We start from the raw sequence: 6,073 nt of genomic DNA, 5'->3' as shown, positions 1-6,073 counted from the left end.
CCCCGACCCCGCGCCTGGCGGAGGAGCGGGAGCGGCGCGGACTCACAAGGACTCCAGGTGCTTGAGCTGCTGCAGCTGCTGCGCGTCGTGCCGCCGCCGCTTCTGCTCCCGGCGCCGCTGCAGCTCCTGCTCGGCCGGCTCCCGCAGCCGCCGCACGCCCCCGGCCCCCGCGTCGTCGCGCCCCGGCCGGGAAGACATCACGGCCCGCGCGGCTGAGGCGGCCCCCGCGGCGTGCCTGAGGCGGCTGAGGCGTTGGGAAGACGGCACTTCCTCCGCGCCGCGGCCGGCCGGCCCCGCAGCGCCCCCTCCCGCCGCCCGCCCGGGCCCGGCCCACTGTCCCCGCCGAGGCCTCCTGGTCCCCGCCTCCCGCCAGCCCTCCCCGCCGCCTCCCGCGTCGTGGCCCCAAGTCCGCGCTCAGAGCGCCGTGGCCCCGCCGCCAGGCCGGCCGGGATCGGAGCGCGCCCCCTGGCGGCGGCCGCGAGCGCGGCGGGCTGGGGGTGGGGGAGGCCTGCGGGACAGCCGGGGAGCCCCGCCCCCCCCGCGCGCGCCCCTCCCCTGGGAGGCCTGGGGACCCGTGCGCGGCGGCTTTGTGGCCCCCCTGGCTAGACGCGGGCTGCTGCTACTTGGGGCTGGGATTCACCCAGCTTTGAAGAAAGCAAGACACCCCAGAGAAATTCTCTTTTTCCAGAACGTCGTTAAAACGTAGTCAGCCTGCGGTGTATCTAGACAAGGTTTGGGTGCTAGACTGAAAGCTATAGACACTGAGCGCTTTTTATGTGCTCGTTATTGAGCTAAGCCCGCAAGAAAAATTGATTTAATCTTTAAAAACTTACTAAGTGCTGTTATTACCCGTATGTATTACCCTTATTTTATACATAAGAAGGAGGCGGAGAGAGTTAAATAACATGCCCGAGGATGCAGAAGTAGAAGTCGTGGAGCCAGGCCGCCGCGAATTGTTAAAGTGCTTAACTAGGTTGCGTTTTGTAACTGTATCTGATATGTGAAATTATGATCACTGTTTTAGCTTTAACATAATGGAAGAAAGCACAAACGAAATAAAAGTAACAGCACAGGGACTATTCCCCTCAAATGTGGCATTCAATATGGTTAATACTTAAAATGAGGAGCTCCTTCATATTTATTAGAGAAAATCCAAATGAAGGAATGCACAAGGTCTATGAACAGAAACACTGATATGTCCCAGAGCTTGGAAATCAGGTTTCCCTCTGAGAGATAACTGTTGCATGAACCAATCCAGTTGTTGATGTAAGTTACTTGGTCAATAAGTAGCCTGTAAATATCTTGCAAGGTGTTTTCATCTAGGAGAATATAGTCTAAGGAAGATATAATTGAGAAACAAAGAAAGTGTAACTTAATGGTGTTACAGAAGGAAGATGGTCTATAGAATCTAAAAAAGGAGAACCAAAGAAAAATATCAGATGGTGTTTGTCCAGCATTGTCCGCTGAAGACACAAATTATATAAACACACGAGTGTTCCGATTATTAGAGAAATATGCACCATTTGGAATAAGGCATAAATTTGACCAACCTTAGCCCCATCTTTTCTTTTTTAATTGAAGTGTAGTTGACATACAATATTATACTAGTTTCAGGTGTACAACATAATGATTCAACATTTATATACATCAAGAAATGTTTATCTTGATACGTAGTTACCGTCTGTCACCATGCAAAGTCATGACAATATGATTGACTGTTTTCCCTGTGCTGGACTTTTCTTCCCTGTGACTTATTTATTTTATAGCTGGACGTTTGTGCCTCTTAATCCTCTTCACCTATCTCACCCTCCCCCCCACCCCTCCCCTCTAGCAACCACTATTTTTTTTCTCTATGAAACTGTTTCTGTTTGTTTTTTGTGTTCTAGATTCCACCTGTTAGTGAAATCATGTTGTCTTTTTCTGTCTGACTTATTTCACTTAGCATAATAGCTTCTCTGCCCATTCATGTTGTCAAAAATGGCAAGATTTCATTCCTTTTTATGGCTGAGTAATATTATATATATATATATATATATATATATATATATATATATATATATATATATACATATACCACATCTTTATCCATTCATCTATGGATGGACACTGGTTGTTTCCATATCTTGGTTGTTGTAAATAATGCTGCAAAATTCGGCCCCATCTTAAAGGAAATACCTTTCAAGACTAGCCAAGCCTCTGTGCTCTGATTCCATTCTCACCAAGCACCATCCTGACAGCGTATTATACCAGATCCTAATATGAGGAGAATGGTGTTTTTGTCAGATATGAGTATTGGGGTGAGTGGAAAGTTAGGTCTCCTACTGTAAATTAGTAACTTGACATTGTAATTTGTAATCTAATATCTTATGACTTTGGTTATTGTGGTAAATGGTATTATCCAAGTTGCCTGCAATCTCGCTTGTTTTCTACAAATGACCTTGATACTCCTCCCATGGAGAAGTGGAGTCTATGCCCCTTTCCTTGAATCTAGACCAACCTTAGTGATTTGATTGTAACCAGTAGAAAGTAGTGGAAGTGATGCCTCATCTTTTTTTTTTAATTTTTAAAATTTTATTTATTTTTATTTTTTTAAAGATTTCATTTATTTGTCAGAGAGAGAGAAAGAGAGAGGGAACACAAGCAGGGGGAGTGGGAGAGGGAGAAGCAGGCTTCCTGCTGAGCAGGGAGCCCGATGCAGGGCTCGATCCCAGGACCCTGGGACCATGACCTGAGCCGAAGGCAGACGCCCAATGATTGAGACACCCAGGTGCCCCGATGCCTCATCATTTTTTAAATTAGGTCAGAAAAGATCATATAGCTTCCACTTGGTTCTCTTGAAATATTTCCTCCTAAAGCCTTCAGGAATGTAAACTGTTCTATTGCTCTGAAGCCACCATGCTGTGAGGAAGCCCAAATTAACTCACGAGGAGAGATCACATGAAGAGACCTTGAGATTCAATAAACAGGGTTGTCTGGCCAGACCCCAGTGCCTAACCACCCCAAACCTAGTCAGACGACTCCACAGTGCATACCAGAGTAAATCTAAGTGTCTCTCATCAACCAAGCTGAACCAGAATTGTTCCTCCCCTCCTCAAGAGGCTTTGTTGCTGGCCGAGCTATGCCCTTAAAGTAAAAGTAAAGAAGGAATAAGAAAGAAGAAAGAAGAAGGAAAAGATGAAAGGAAAAAACACCAGATGTTCTCCAGCCATAACCAGTGACCTTATAGCAAGCCACCAAATAATCTGAAAACCTTAGGATATACTTCTATGCAGAAAACAACTGGGTTGGGTTTCTCTCACTTGCAATTGAAAGAATCTTGACAGCAGCTCTTTCTCCCCCAGGGGTCCTGTCCCTGTACTATAATAAAAACCTTTTTGCACAAAAAGAAACCAACAAAAAACAGAAAGAAAGAATCTTGACCGATGCAAATATTTGCCTAACACAATGATTTGGTCTCTCCCTGCAAGGAGGTCCTGGGGGAAATGGATGCAAGAAGATCCAGCAATGGATAATTCCACTTCAGCAAGTACTAGTCAAGACTTTTTGAAAACAACAGACCAAAATCCAAATCAAGCTGTTTTAAGAAAATAAATAAATAAAGGAATTTATTGGTTCACATAAGTGTAATGTCATGGGGTAGAAATTCAGGAATGGCTGCGTGTGGGTGCTGAAATATTATCGTTAACAACTTCTCTTGGGGCACCTTGGTGGCTCAGTTGGTTAAGCATCTGCCTTCAGCTCAGGTCCTGATCTCAGGGTCCTGGGATCGAGCCCGCCTCAGACACCCTGCTCAGTGGGGAGTCTGTTTCTCCCTCTGCCCCTCCCCACTGCTTGTGTGCTTCCCCCCATCTCTCTCAAATAAATAAATAACATCTTAAAAACAACAACAACAACTTCTCTCTCTTTACTTCACCTTCTTTTGTATCGCTTCATTCTCATGTTGTTTCTCTCATTGTGGGAGCAAAGATGGCCACCAATTTAGCAGCCCCAGCTGGAAGAAACCTCTTTCTCAGTTCCAGTAAGGTATCCATGTATTATACTCATTAGCTTGGTAAGGATTATGTAGCTGTCATGGAAAAAATCACTGTGATCAAGGAAGTGCAGTACTCTGATGGGCCAAACCAATATCATACACCCACCTTAATTCGCAGGGTTGGGATTAACAGTGTGGGAGGGGTAGTTCCTCAGAGTGAAATCAAGGTTCTGTTAACAGAGAGAGAGACAGACAGACAGAGACAGAGCTGGTGGGGGAAAGGGATTCTGGGCAGGGAAAAATAGCAGATGTCCAGTTTAGTAATCTGATAGACTCTCCTAGTACCATCTCGCATCTCTCCTTGATGATTAGCATGTTAGAGCTTATAAAGCAGTGAAAATCTTCTGCTACTTTTATCTATCTCTTTATGCGAGTCTGGGTTCTTTGTGGATTTTGACACCAGACTGAGAAATTTCCTGGTCACCAACCAGTGTGAAAGGCAAAGTGTTGTGTTCACTTCACAGAGGCATGATGGACCCCCATCCACCCCAAACTGGTTCACTGTCAAGACTGATGATGCCACATATGCACTAAGAAGGTAGGAAGAAATTTATTATTCACATATTGATTCTTTCTAGAAGAGCAGTTCAGACACCTAAGCTAGTCCAAAAATGACTTCAGCAAAACAAAGGTGAGTGGCCCTGAGTTTCATTTTGTTTAGGGGGTGGAACTGGGTGAGTGTTCCCACACACAGGCCAAGATTTTGTGTAGTTTGAACTTCTCCCCTGGTGCCACATGGACTTTCCTATCAGCTTGCCCAAATGTGGGATGAAAAGGAAAAGTGGAGGTGAGACTTGAAAATTATCAGTGGTCAGCCTCAAAGCTGGAGTCAGATGCTTTATGACACAGGGCCATCTCTCAGATTCAGTCCAGTTTTCTGGTTGTGATCGACTCAATGTAGTAACACCTCACCCATTAACCAATGAAACAAACAGGAATTCTTTCCCTGCTGGTTATCATTCTAAAACACTATTCTTACCTGTCCCCCTTTATTTATGCCCGTAGCATCTGGAGGGATGTGCAGGTATAGCTCCTTTCCAGAAAGAGAGTGAAGTGACTATTACCCAACCATGAATACACAGGGAGTCAGCCTTTACTTTGTACCAAGGAACCTAGCCCCGGTGAGAGATGCTTTATTTGTACTCCCTCCTTGCTGTACCCCCTGCCTCAGTCTCTTATACCCCTCTACCCCATCCTAAGGTACCAGATTCATTGTCAAGGCCAGCCATAGGGCCTTGGTGTTGGCCCAGTTTAGAGGGGTGGCTGCAGTTGGTCCTGGCTCTGTTTTACCGGGTAGATTTTAAGCCTTTCAGAACGGAACAATTTAAAAGAGACTAGACTTGCTTATATTGGCCACCTTTCACAGCACAGCTTTGATGCCATTATTTTGCTCACAAGATATAGTATTTTTTTTTTTTAGATTTTATTTATTTATTTGACAGAGAGAGACACAGCGAGAGAGGGAACACAAGCAGGGGGAGTGGGAGAGGGAGAAGCAGGCTTCCCGCGGAGCAGGGAGCCCGATGCGGGGCTCGATCCCAGGACCCTGGGATCATGACCTGAGCCGAAGGCAGACGCTTAACGACTGAGCCACCCAGGCGCCCCACAAGATATAGTATTTTATGTACCTATTTATTTTTTGCCAGAAAAAAATCAACATGAGTTTATTGTCATTCAAATATTTCATAGAAAAAAAAGAATGTAGCAATAGGTTCAGGGTAACAAAAAAAAAAAACCCTGCAGGTTTGTACACTTTGCTCTATTTACATCAGGGAGCAGGCTCTCCCTGACACTAGGCGTGGCTGCTGCACCTGTTGGATGCCCCCTTACAGGTGCAGCCCTGGGCACACTTGGCCCAGTCCACGGGCAGCAAGTGCAGTAGCTCTTCTTACAGGAGGAGCATTTGCACTCTTTGTATTTCCAGGAGCTGGCGCAGGTGCACGATGCACTGGTGGAGCAGAAGCAACTGGGGTGTATTTTGGGGTCCGACACAAGTGGTGAAGAGGGCACTTGGGCTGGCTGGAGCTGTGGTGGTCCACA

The 6,073-nt window shown here is 46.1% G+C and overlaps 1 pseudogene; it reads right to left on the bottom strand.

Annotated features, from left to right (window-relative positions):
* Nucleotides 1-5,529: 5,529 nt before the first annotated feature.
* LOC115938174 (metallothionein-1 pseudogene) lies at nucleotides 5,530-6,073 on the bottom strand (annotated as a pseudogene).

This window comes from Leptonychotes weddellii, chromosome 12 (assembly GCF_054177405.1).
Source record: "Leptonychotes weddellii isolate Sample4059 chromosome 12, ASM5417740v2, whole genome shotgun sequence".
NCBI lineage: Eukaryota > Metazoa > Chordata > Mammalia > Carnivora > Phocidae > Leptonychotes > Leptonychotes weddellii.
The sequence above is the reverse complement of the archived record's forward strand: the minus strand, read 5'-3'. Positions and strand labels throughout refer to the sequence as shown.